A 14694-nucleotide genomic window follows, 5' to 3' on the forward strand; every position below is an offset into this window, starting at 1 on the left:
GAGCTTAAACTCGCTACACCTGTTTTATTGCAAGAAAATTATGTACATACATAAAAATCTGTAAGAATTGAATTTACGTTTTTTAAAATAGGCTTTCGGAGGCATAATCTGCACAGATGAAAATATATGAATGAATCTGGTAAGGCACATTATTCAAATTAGATAAATTGTTCTTGTTACATTAGAAGATTGTTCTGCTTAACTGATTTTTTAAAATAAGATTTCATTTCCTCTATTAATGGCAAAAAATAATCCTTAAATAATTTTTTTAGTATAAATAATATGACATCCCAAGTATTTTAGTTTATGGGATGCATGTCAAGGCGGTCAAATGTCTTCTCTGCATCTGCAGTTATCACTACTAAATCAGTGTGATTTCTTTTTGTGTAGTGTATTATACTTAGGCATTTCCTAATGTTTGTTTGTATATGGTGATGTTTAATAAAACCCAACAGATAAATAGATATAATGTCTGGTAAAACTTTAACTATTCTATTACCTATGATTGAGAATATTTTATCATCACAATTGATTAGACTTATGGGTCTATAGTCTGCCGGTGACAGTCCTATACTTCCTGGTTTTAGAATAACTGAAATTACTGAATGATACATTGATTGTGGCATTTGGTTACTTGTTATAGCTTGTGTAATTGCTTGAATAAAGTTACAATATCTTCCCAAAATGTGGAGTAAAATTCAATGGGAAAACCATCCAAACCAGGTGCTTTCCTTAAAGCAAAGCTATGAACGACCTCTTTTATTTCTCTAATTTTTGCTGTTAACACTTCTGTGTGTGGAGCTTATCTGTTTTAATTGGATTGACTTCAAGTAGTCTGCTATTTCTATACTGTCTTTTAAAAACTCAGATGTCTATATGTACTTTCATTGAAATTTAAAAAAAGTATTGTTAATTATAGTATTGTTGCATAAACCAGAACCAGAGACTTCATTTTTTAACATCATTACAGGTTCCGAGTGTATCATTTTAGTTAAAAGTGTAAGATAATTCCCTAATTTATTAGAAGTCAAATAGCGAGCTTTAGCAGCATTACATGTTCAATTAGTTGCTCTCCTTAATAACAATGAATCATTTTGATAGCTGAGAGATGCTGCCATATCAAAAATGGTGACCCCCGTAGCATTGCCTGCCCGTTAACACCAGTAAAACCTGCTTTGCTGTGTACGAACATGAGAGGATGACATGTCACCAGAGAGGTTTTGGTAAATGTGTGACTCTTTTCAATTGGTACACTCAGGGCACATATTTTGATGGCTGCGAAATGCCTGCTTATCAAAAATGGTGACCCTTATCGTGTTGTCTGCCTGTTGACACACAGAGGAGGATGACGTGTCACCTCAGAGATTTCCTTGAATGAGTGGCCCTTTTTTCCATGGGTAAAGTCTAGGAACATATTTAGGCAGATGTAAAATGTTTTCTTTAAAAAAGATTTCCCTTATTGTATTATGTGCGTATACAAACCAGGCTTTACCACATACACACACGAGAAAATGGAACATAGCTTGATTTTAATATTTAATATTGTCTCAAAACTATCTGTTCATCACGCTCTCATAAATTCAAATTATACACAAGTGCTCATACATTAACCATATGGTCTTCAAGTAAACTGTATTTTACCAGAAGCAGAATACTAAAATCAGAGTGCATTGTGTTTTTGTACAAGGATACATAACAACACAAAATATATAAAGCTTACTTTGAATTACTGCAATAATGTACATAAAAATAGTGTAATTTTACTATGCTCACTAACAAATTTCACAATAAACGGAAAGGAATTAACGATTAATTACTGATGGATGTTTTCATATATTCCATCTTTTGAAGTAGTTTAACTAAATAGAATTTATTCTTTGTAAAATGCAATGAGAACTGATGAGAATCTACTTCACAGGCCCGACATGGCCTACATAGTGCGCTTGTGTGTGTTGTATCGAAAGTGAGTTTGTTGTCAGTGCAGGAGGGAGTTTATGCTCGTTCTTGAGAGCAAATGGCCATTAGGCTACTTTCTGTTTCTGTTCAGCTACCTTCTTCGACTGACAATCAGACAACTAACTCGCGTGATAGCATTAGCCTATGTCTGTATAGGCCTACATCACAACTTTGTACAGCATACTCTTGTATTCACAGATGATCAGAATTTGAGGATAATTACTCTTCGTTCTCTGTTTGAATTCATGGAACACTATTGGCATGTTTATCTGATATCCCAGATGGAAATTCCAGCTTGGTTTCTGCTGGATTAGAGATGGTCAAGCAGGCAAAGAGATAGTTGAGATAGCAACCATGGTGGGCCAGCTTGGTGCAGACAATTAGACCATCGCCAAATTCCAGATGGTACTCAGTCGGAGCAGCAGCTGGTTCCAGCTATGTTCCATCACCAAATTACAGCTGGAATTTCCACCAGGGAGGCACAGATTCTGTTTAAATGCTCCTGAAACAAAGCAGATTTTATTCATTTGTGCTCTTGGCTTCATCCCACACTTGTGATGCAAAGAAAGAGAAAGCTACTGTGTGATTTTTCTTTTATTAACAAGAATGGTGTGGCAAACAAGCCTGCCACAGGCCACCGAAGTGGCTTTCCAAGGGGTCCTCCAGCACAGAGACACAGGGAGATGATGTTCAAACAGTCCACATTTATTTACAAGGGTGGCAAGATGGTACAGCCAAAGAGCAGATGTTAACCCTGTCAAGTCCGAGAGGCTCTCCTTTGAGTGGGTGGGGATGGCAGATTTAACCTGTGCGCACTGATTGCCTCACTACGCACAGGTGCAGCCACCCCTGTTCCCGGGTCCAATTAGCCTGGCCAATTGTCTAATTCCTAACCAATTATCTATAAGTTATGATCCAACATAACCCCCCTCCCCCTCCCACCCCTTGTAATCTATAAGCATTAAAATATTGGTGCATGAAGTCTCGGCATTGACAAGTCATAACAAGAGATTAGACAGAGAGCTACATAGGTGTACATTTGCACATCCAGGCTATTGTCCCCAAGACGTGCTGCCTAGCAACCCAGCGATGACCCTGGACTGTACTAACACACAGACAGTGTGGACTCCATGCATCCAATATCTTCACTCTGCTGATAGCCTATGTTTAGGAAAAACACAAGGCGTTAATGAGGGAACCAAGTGTTTGCTTAATTAATTTGCAGTTATTCAGTTACGAAGACAAATACATCTCTCTTCACCACAGTTAGTACACTTGTAAAACTTCAGCATTGAAAAGTAGCCTATATTTCAAATCAGTCATTTTGTCAGGAAAAGCATATTCGTTAAATTATTTCAGCTCATAACCATTTGGTTAATGGACGCATCAAAAACTGAAATTGTTTTGGTGTAAAACAAAAAATTCTCTTTATACGTGGAAGTCTCCCTTCTACCAGCCTGCTTAACGATGGCTCTTCAACTACGTCTTACTGCGGTTCATGTTCTCTTTAAAAATGGTGCATATACCTGTAGGCCAAAGATATTTCCACACACAGTTCATAAACAGCATGTGAATATTATGCCTCCCCGTCAATGTGGCTCACTTGTATTTGACTCTGAATTTCAGCCCTCGGTGCCTTTGGGACGATAACACATTGACCTCTGTAGAGCACCCCATTCTGCACATTGTCACGTCCCAAAATCCACCAATGTTGCAATAATGATGGACTTAACACTAAGCCACATTAACCATAACCGAAGATCCAGTCGAGTAAGCCAAAATGCAGAAAGACACAGGGATGTTTATTTGCAACATGGAAAGATGAAGAAGACATGGAAATACATAACCTTACATACAATAGGAGGTTGCCAGATGATACTGGTTGGAAAAATTGGAAGGCCACAAAACCTCCCAGATGAAGAAAAGGATTGCCATCTCATGAATGTTTAAAAAAAAAAAAAAAAAAAAAAATTCTCTGTGATGCAGTTTGTAATTTTGTATGGATAAGTACTATATATTAATAATATATTATTATTATTATTATTATTATTATCATCATAGAAAGGCAAAAGGGAATCTGTCATGATCTTATCTAAGTTTGTTAAAGCGTAACTATTCTGAAAGACTGGCTGTCCACTGCAACCTGTGAAACTATGAGGACATTCTGTGACATTTAGCTGAAGGACAGAGAAACAGGTCTTGCTGGGCCTATTGAAACTAGGTGCGGTTGGAGAGCAGATGGTGATAGGGGTGAACAAAAGGGCAGCAGAGGGGATCACTCCTGGCCTGTGTCCATATTAATCAGCTGGTAATGGCACTTCTGAATCGCTGCAGAAACAATGCAGACCTGACCCATTCTACAGTCCTGGGAGAAAATTAGCTTCAACTAGCATGCAGAAGTAAATTTTAGTTTTGTTGTCAATTTTGCAAGGTGAAATTCTCCTTTCCAGAACAATTAAGACCTGCCTGTAATGACTTACACATTAAATGCACAAAATTACAAAGGGTATTATTGTTATTTTGGAACAATAAAAATGTATACATCAGTGGACCCTTCAGTAAGGATCAGGTGTGATGAATCAAACTGGCCACCACCCAGGACATTGAATGGAGAATTAAAACCCTTCAGCACCTGATCGATGGGAATTTTTTGGTTTTAGGGGTTGATTTTTAAGGTTTTTAAGGGTTGATTTAAAAATATTCTGTCTCTGTCAATTATTCCCCGCTGAGAGTTTCAGCATTAAACTTGTGATTAATTAAATTCAAAACATGGTGAACTGAAAAGACCATAAAATGTTATCGGTAGTAATAAAGCAAAGGTTGAACTGGCTTTTTCTTTTCTTTTCGTCATCCCATAAATTTCAATACCGAGTCTCACTGCGGGGTTACTAAGCACGACAGCCCTGGACTTACGTTCTTGACGGCAATAAAAAAGGCAAAGCGCTCCCTCATATGGTGGACTATGGAAAGTACAGTACAGTTCTGAATATGGCCGTCAAAGCAAGAAGTCCTCCGTACAGCGTGTACAGCAAAGCTATGCTGCTCTGCCGCCACCGGGTCCACGAAATGCTCATTAGTGAAATTCAGTTGAAGTAGAGAAACAGTAGAGTCGATTGCCACATGTTCCTACTGCTAATTATAATACAAAAAATATATATAATTTAAAAAAATTAAAATAATAGATCAATATCGTAACCTTATATCCTGCTAAGATGAAAAAAAAAAAACGACTTCCAATTCGCAGTACATCTTCATTACCTAATTTTCCCTAGGACGCTTATTTGAAGTGCTATAAATTCACACGACTACTTTGCATCTCCTAAACAAGTACAGCAGCCATGAGGAAAGTGCTAGTGTGCCAACATCAGGGATACTGTCGAGGTTCTCTTCGATTTGATCATTAACATAGATTAATTCCACTAATTGGCCCCGAGATTTTACAGCATTAGGCCTACTACTAGCCTCGAGGAACAGATTAGAGTATCCTTGGCCTACATCCGATATGTAGTGGTATTAAAGGGAAAGAAAATGGCCGATCCTATTGACCTCAGTGAAACCAAACCTCCACCACACCCACAAGTAACTTATTCCTCTTTGATCAACCTATTTTATAACTGCACTGCAGCTGCGCTACCCGCGTAAATAGGACACGCCTTAATTTGCCAGAGCCTCGCGTCACCGATAGCGCTTTATAGTTGCGTCTTGACTACTGAAATAGGGCTCAAGAACATGTATGAGAACAGACCATTCAGCCTGTCTCGTTTGACTATTTATAATCACAGATGCAGAGACAATAGTTTATATTAATTCATGTGATAGGTTGAGGTAGCTTAAGCACATGGCTTCATGGGGGAAAACCCCTCATCATTTTCCTTGAATCTAAAAATGGGTTTTTGGTTGACAGTACTTTAATGAGTTTAGTGAGTGTCAAAGTAGTAGTCTTGTTGTTGCCCCTCCCCAGGATGTCACTCAAACAACAGGAGATGGTAGCATGTCTTGAAATTAGTGAACCAATCTCAACGTAAAATAATTTCCAGTTTGGTAATATGAGCATTTATCTTAAATTTCACTGCTCTTTTTTATGTACAGGATGACCTATCTTTCTCTCTCTTGCCACTGTTCAGATCTATTTTCCAATCTTGAACTACTAGCTAAATCAATGTTTTTATGCCTTAGCAAATCACCAACATGGATGATATACATGCACAATGGTCATTATGCAATATACAGTTGCCTCCATAAGGTTTGCGACATATTTTTAGGCATATTTTTATTTGGCTCTGAACTTCAATTTTATATTTGTAATTTCCTGAAACGGGGGGCTGTTGTAATGTCTACATGGTCAAACCAAAATGTATAAAAATACCCTATAATAAAAGCTGAGAATCTGCACAATGTGAATTGTTTGATTACAAGCGTAAAATTGTGGAGGACAAAGCCAAATCAAGAAAAAAATTATCTCTTTGTCCCTAACGTTATGGAGGGCATAACTTTTTCTCTACACTAAAAAAAAACAATTACTCTCCCCTAATTACTGAGAAAATACATCATTTCACAATGTTGACAACTCAGAAACCCCTTTTATTCCACAAAAATAAGAGAGATTTTGTAAATAGGCTTATAAGAAAGGTGGATAGAAAGACACGGGGTTTGGATTTCAGTATGCAGATCTGCTGCTAATTGTCAGGCTCCTGAAAAAGACATGCGGTTGGATTTTTGTCAGCATGCGGCTGAAGTATCTACCAGGGAGATAAAATAAAAAGTACATTAATGGGAGCGTTGCCATGGCTACAAAATTTGAAGACCTCATTGGCCCTTCTGAGGACCTCTTCTTTAAGATGTGTTGTTTTCATTATGTTGTTTTGTGTATATGTGTACCCAGACATCGCAATCCGGAGCTATGTGCATTTGTGGTTTCCCTTTGCTGATGATACCTTTCCTTCAGATTTCTATACAGACATTACCTGAAACATTTCCTGTTGCCTGTAGAACATGTGTTGTTTTGGTCCCTGGAGCTCCAGCTGTATGCACCCCAACCATCAACCCTCTTTGATAGTCACTGAGGTCTCCGCTTGCAGCAATGCTGGCCAATATTATAGGCAGTCATTTGTCATTTGCATTTTTATGCATGGCATATACATGTAAAGAAACAATTTTATATTTGTAATTTCCTGAAATGGGGGGCTGTTGTAATGTGTACATGGTCAAAACAAAATGATGGTGCAATGTATTCCGGGTATTGGGTAGGAATTGGCCTGATAGCTTTTGCACAGTGCTGACATAGAGGATGAGGGATCCTAGCGGTATCCAGGGACTGATGGGTATGAGCGATGCTGTTGGGGAAAACGAGGTGTACTCCAATGCCAGGCCAACCGATGCGAGTGAGGCGCTGCAACCGCCTTTGCACTCCAGCAGCACTTCAGCAGGCAGCTTCCACAGAGCGCGAGCTGAGAGTGACAGCATTCCTGCCAAAAGGCAAGTGCGTCGTAAGAGCTAATGAGGGGAAGCCCAGTAGTGATTGGGGAGGAGATATTGATAGGCGGAGCTACCCGACAGCAAGCCTCAACCCGCCTTGGTGTGCTAATTTTGTAAAAGTCAACTTTATTGTGCAAAGAAGGGTATGCGCCTCCACAGAAGAGCATAAAGGATATGCAGAAAGAAAGAGTGAGCATAGAGCATTACAAAAACAAAAAGTATATCAAGATAATGTTTAGTGGCTTTGCTGAGATGTTGGAATGCTGTAGGAATGGCGCTTGAACTTTACTTCCTTGCATCTCTGACAGCATGCTGTTGAAATGGTTGTGGCCTGGATGTTTTGCATCTCTAGCAACGATGCATGCTGGGCGTGTAATGCCTTTCCAGGTCTCAGCAGGTGAGCCCCCCCCCCCAACACTGTCAGAAATAATTTCTCTCACAGCACAAGTTAGATTTCACTGAGATCGGCATGTTTATCCACTCCCAGTTCCAGTGTAGAAACCGTTACAAGCTGCACCTCCCACTGTCTGCGCCTTTCTTAAGGAAAGCATCCATCACTGTTAATCGGTTGGAAAACGAGATGCAAGATTCATGGTTTTGAAGCTGCTCTTTGGAGAGCGCTACAGAGCCAGTGACTATTTAAACCTTACAGACCACACACAGTACTACAGGAGAGCCAGTGACTATTTAAACCTCACAGACCACACACACTACGACAGGAGTGTCTGTGAGCATTTAAGCCTTACAGACTACACACAGACCAGGATAGTGAGTGACTATTTAACACAGTGCAACAAGAAAGTCATTGACTATTTAGCACCTGACAGACAGATCGGCAGATAGCACGACAGGTGTGTCTCTCCGGTGCTTTGTCAATGCAGTGGTAATCCAAGAAGCCTTGGATAATATAAAACCCTCCCACCCTGACAGGATGAAGCCCACAAGGTCCCAGTACTTTGGATTCCAATTCATAGTTGACCAATGACACAGCCCAGACTTAAACCTAAAAAACAGTCTTGTGTACCAGGCTTACACTTATCTGCAATACAGCTTGCAAAAGCAGTGCAGCTCAATGCCATAAAGTCATGGGAGCAAGGGAAAATGTATTTCTTGTTTTTAAAAAAAAATCAAAATACTGTTATGATAAAATGTCTCCAGTCCCCAACCACAAGAACCGAAAATTATTCTACTAAAAATGCAAAATTCATATTGGCCCTCCTGACCCACAGCTTCCATAAAACTCATAAAGTATGCCCATTTTCCTCTTAGAAAAAACTGCTAATTGCAATGAGTCACTGATAAATTGTTAGGGCTAAGTAGAAGCCACGTTCTGTTCACTCAGTAATGCATCTGATTCAAAGAAAACCATCAAACAAAATGGAATAAACAAGGTCAATCTATTTCAGTTAACATGGGCTGACCTCTGTTCCTCTACACAAATAAAACCATCCCCTGTATCAATCTGTGGTAAAATATTAAATCCTGCACCTTACAAGGCATTTGATATGCTCTGACATATCCTCCCAGCAGAAAAAAGGTTCAGTATTTAAATTTTTTTTAAATAGTACAACTGTCCTGGATGATAGAAACATGATGCAGTGAACATATTTTTAAAAATCTTACTTTATTTGTAACCCTTCTTTTAAATTGCATCCGCCTTTATTGTTTGCCACAGGTGACATCAGAGAGGTGACTTTCTGGGATTTTCCATAGTTAAGGAACCAGACGAAAGCCGGAAACTTGTTTTTTAAACAGAAATGCAGTGGCCAAGAGGCAGGACAGGTTGCCAATCCCCGGACAGGTTGCCACACCCCAGACAGGTTGCCAATCCATCACAGCGCCCACACCCTCACTCACACAGTCTTTGCGTTGAGGGAGGAAGCTGGAGTACCAGATGGGTACACAGGAAGAACATACAAACTCCAGACAGAAATGCCCTCGGTCAGGATTCAAACTCAGCACCTTCTTACTTACGAAGCGATTGCGCTATTCACACAGCAATACCTGTGCCATAGACAAGAGTACAGATATTCCTCTCATGATCTAATCATTGAGAATTTAGTTACTTCATCATTAACACACAGGTCACACACAGGTTTCATTTTGGAAATAGGCCTACGGTAAAAAAAAAAAACAACTGCTCTCAAACTGCAAATCCAAATGACACCAAATTCAGTACCTGTTGTCAATGGATGTGTCTTAACTTTGTGTCTGAAAAAGTAGAAATATTGATGTATTCATTTTTTAAAGGGTCCCGAACCCCAGGTTGGGAACCCATACCATATAACAAGGTCTAAATTTTGAACAATCACCCCTATCACTCCATTTGAACCACAGTGAGATAACACCTTAATTATTTCAATGCCATCATGAAGAAGAATTTTCCACTATGACCTACAAGGTTCACCCATTTTTGTTCACCATTTCGGTAATTTTTTGCATTGTGGTGGAACCCAGCCCATTGCTCCCCAAACAGCTATGATTTGATATTAAATGCATTTCTGGACTTGAATCTCATGAGTGGGTTGCCCGCTCTTCAGATGACTCACAAAGCAGAAAAATATGCAGAAAATAACAAAAATACCTTTCATTGTGAGGTTGAAGTAATATTTCAAGGCCTTGGACAAAACAGAATATGACTGTTCAAGCAGTATGTAAAGGTCAGAATAGAGATGATGGCAACATGTTCTGACAGGTTAGATTTTGTATCCTAAAGATCTTGGACCTAGTTGGTCTCACATCAATACTACCAGATGACTCAAGGTAAACAAACAAGTGGAAAAACAACCCGATTCTTTGATATATAGCTTCAAAAATGTTACATTCCATTCAGTGTGTTAGTATCAGGCGCTGTGGTTCAGGCCTTTTGCTTTCAAGTGCTCAGTTTTCTCTCAGATACCAAGATTTAAATGTTTTTTTCCCCCTTGAATGACACTGTAGCTGGTGCACTGTAGCTCAGTTCAGTTATATGAAATTCAACATATTGATGTTGAAACGTTTCTCAAATTGATGATAAAGAATTTTTTTGAAAATGTGATACAACTTCCTTCCACAAAATAATTAATGGTAGTCATGATTCATCCTGAAAGAATTTTCATTTAATCTATAAAATCTATCAGTCCACTCCTCTGAGTATTACCTTTTGATCTGGCTGACTGAATTTTAATTAGTTTCATTCTTCTTTATCATTGATGTACAGAAACATAGAACAAGGGCTGCTTGGTGACTCATCTTGTTAAGGCACTGATCTAGTGCATAAATGGTCCTCACTATTGGTATCAAATCGAGAATGTGACAGTGGTGCCGGGCTGGCAACCATATGGGGTGATGCCCAATTGGCTGTAGAATCACTCGGGGATGGAAGGGTTTCAGTCAGCGGGAGTCAGAGTGTCTCATGGTGCACCAGTGTCCCCCAACTGGCTGATTGGTTGCCCGCAAGCTTGTCATTGAGCTGCACGTGAAGTGTCTTTTTCCGATGGATGTCTGAGCAAGTCCAACTTATAAAACGTGGTGTGCTAAGAACCGGTGTACATACATGAAGTCATGTGCTTCTGAGGAGTGCGAGTGTTTGTGCTTTGCCAGAATGGACAACAGAGGTTGCACTAGGCATTGCAGCGTAGGCATGATTTCTTAATTGAGGAGAAAAAAAGGGGAAAAGGCATTGAACATAGAACAAATTTTGCTCAACAGAACCTAATTATGGTACAGTGCAAGGGTTAACATCCCTGCTATTTTGAGAAGTGTAAAAGCTAATGATCCACAGCAGTTCAAGATCACAGTTTAAAGTCTCATCCCAAGGCCGGAACCTTCCAGAGCACAGTGATGCACTCTTTGGTCAGGCAGCAGGGGTGACCCCTACTGGCCTGCACCTCATCCAGCAGCAACTTGTTTTTCCCGGGAAGTCTTTAACTGGACGCAGCCATAATGAAATAAGGAAACAAAAAACTTGATAAAGTTCTGTGCAGTCTCCTGGTCGATCCCTATGTAATTCTGACTTTTTCCTGCAAATCTAATTTTCCTCTGTTTTTTCACTGCTTTACTTCAGGAAGAAAAGAAAAAAGAGCAAGTATGGGCTTATGTCATGTACAAAGACATTTGTAATTCAAGTGCTTGAGAGATTTTCAAGTGGGTGCACTGCAACAGTTTTCCCTCGGTAATAATTTCCTAACATTGTAGTTTTGTGATTATGAATTAAAAGTATTAAATTGAAAAAAAAAAATATTTAAATGAACCTTTCATTAAGTTTTAGAAGAGTTCTTACAGAAACCGTAATAGGTTAGTTTGGCATTGCAATAGCATTGTTAATGCTATTGTATTTATATGTAGAGTATATACAAAAAGCTCTATCAGAGATTATATATCAGTGGTTCGCAACCCTGACCCTGGTGTACCACAGTGTCTGCTGGTTTTTGTTGTTACTCAGCACTTAATTGACATATTATAGCAATCCATTAGAGTTTACTCACTTTACCTTTACTGATTACACTGTAATCAGGAATCATCAGACCAGGCAATGTTTTTCCAATCCCCCAGCATCCCATGTCTTCATTCCTTAGTCCGTGGCAACTGCAGTTTCTTGTTTTTTGCTAAACAAAGCGGGTCATTGGTGTACACTATTTGTTTCACGGTGTGGCAAATTGTGCATTCTTTTACGGGTCTTTCGGCACAAGTGTTGAACTGGACTGTCAGTTGACTAAATGTAGACCATCTGTTGCTCTGCACAATTTCTGTCAGCCTCCTTTCGCCATTTTCACCAATTGGCCATTTTGACTACTGGCTGGATGTCCTTTGGGTGGGGAATCATTCCAGATGCACACAAGACACTGTTGAGCTTGAAAAACCCAGCAGTTCTTTACACACTCAAACCAGTGTGCCTGGCATCTTCCACTTATATTTTTATAATATTCTTTCTTGGCCATTCTCCCTCATGTAAACAGTCCATGATTCTGTCGTCTCAAGCCTTAACAATCCCTATTTAGCCTGTTTCCTCTCCTCCTGCATTTAACAAATAAAAGCAATTAGGGACAATACATTTAATCTGGATTCACATGTATAACACAATTCATTTTGTGATGTTTATCCTGATGTATTTGCATGCATTTTTGTGACCTTGCTGAAATTGGTTTTAAAATACAAACAACTATGGAGAATAACAGATTAATAAAAGAGAGTACTAACATCAAATGGTCCCTGTTTCTTTGGGCTGATGAGCTGTTTTCAGGTTTAGGTTAGCTATAAAAAGAGAAAATACAGAAATACAGCAGGCCATAATTTGTTTTTTAATGCATGTGCCCATGTGAATATATTATCCTGTTCTAGGATACATCACTTAGTTAAAATAACTTATTTAGGCAATAAAACGCTGAAAATACATCAGATATAACAAAACAAACAAACTGATGTTAGTACTCTCTTTTATCAATCTATTATCCGTAGTTTGTGCTTTTAAATGATTGATTTTGGCATTGATATTGGTGATGTCATGAAACTGAATGGAAGTGAATTGGGGGTGTAATTGCAAAAATGGTAGACATATAAAACCTGCATCAATTTGTTTCTGGTTCATGTATCCTTATTGGATACCATGCAATCACAGGATTGTGTACTTCAGCGCTTTGTTTTGCGCAAGCGTACATGCAAGTTACTGGCACGTTAGTTAACTTAGTAGCCTCATATGTCGCTTTCTTAGCTATGAAGGTGGCTAACAAGGCTCTGTAGCTGGTTTTATCATCTCGAAAGTTAGCAGTACACTAGCTGCAAGCTAGTGAGGTGATAAAGCCACGTTAAATTTGGTTTAATTCATATCGTGGAAATGTTGCACTTTGTAGCTGAACAAAGTCTGCACTACCAGGCCAGAATTGGGGCAGATCCGGCCTGGATTTGCTGGCTAGCTGGGTAGCTTGATAGCTAAGCAAGTAGCTATTGAAATATTCATTTTCTTTGCTAACGACCTAGCTTGCTGTGCTTTAGCCAGTAGGCTAATAATAGATAATAATGTCCAATGCAGAACCTACATGAGTAAGAATATAGTTATGCATGCTTAGCATTGTATCCAATAAAGCGGTCTATACATCCAGTTGATACCTGAACCAGAAACAGATTGACTCAGGTGTTGCAGGTCAATCATTTTTGCAATTACACCAGACAACCCAGAGGAACGATGCTGTTTACTGAAGTGAAATATCCAGTTAAAGGAAATAAGAGGCATCCCAAAAGTTTTGTACACTCACTGTACGCCTATAGTGCTGACAGTCCTTTCAAGGATTTTAAGAGTTCAAGGTGCTGTATTGAATAAAAAAAACCCTTATGTTTCATTGAAGGTCCTATTCACACTACCACCGTGCTGCTTCAAACAGCATGCTGGAATTGATTGGACTCAAGTTGCACGTCATTGCCTGTGTCCTTGGTGATGCCAAAAAAATTGAAAACTCCACTGTTCAAGAGTCACTGCTGATGGTGAAATGCAAGGTTTCAGAAGCTAAAAGATAATAACATCATCCATAAAGCAGCCAACTGCTAAAATTAATGTAAAAATTAATTATGAAACTAAAACTATTAATTCACGTACATTTATTTTCAAATAATTGTTTCAAGTAATACATAGTGCTTGAGTAGCCCTTGTCTTTCAAGTCTTTGAGTACTTGAGTACTCATGCTCTTCCCTACCAGGCGCTAGCACAGGGTTGGGCAATGAGAGCCGTATCTATTTCTGGTTTCCATTTCAGCTTCTGGCCTTAATTACTTACTTACCCATAACATTTACGCCATCTGGCATTTTAGCTGCATTTCTTGATAAGAGCATGAATGACAGCCGAAGACTGCTCTTGTGTCTGTATACAAGACGTTTCACAGTGGTCTAATCTATGAGATCACTGTGAAACGTGTTGGTGTGTACAGCCAATTAACTCATTTAGCCAGAGTAATTGGTGGAAACAAAAACCTTAGTCTATAATATAGACAATTAGTCTATATAAAAGGCAAAGATTAATTATTTTATTTATCTTTGCCTCCCTGTGTGACCTCTGTGCCTGGGTCCTAACTCTCTTTGTGAGCCCTGACAGCATGTGGATTGTGGTTAGCCTATCCTTAACCAACATTTCATGGTCAAGGTTATCTGCTTAGCATGGCAGCTTTTCTCTCCCCAATCAAAAGCACAATTGTTGAGGGGCACAGTGGAGTCCCAGCTTCAATTATAACCGGCTGGCATGGCTACCCATTGGAAACCAGACACCATGTAAAGCACTTTTTGTCTCACTTAGAAACA

This window comes from Anguilla rostrata, chromosome 11 (genome assembly GCF_018555375.3).
Source record: "Anguilla rostrata isolate EN2019 chromosome 11, ASM1855537v3, whole genome shotgun sequence".
NCBI lineage: Eukaryota > Metazoa > Chordata > Actinopteri > Anguilliformes > Anguillidae > Anguilla > Anguilla rostrata.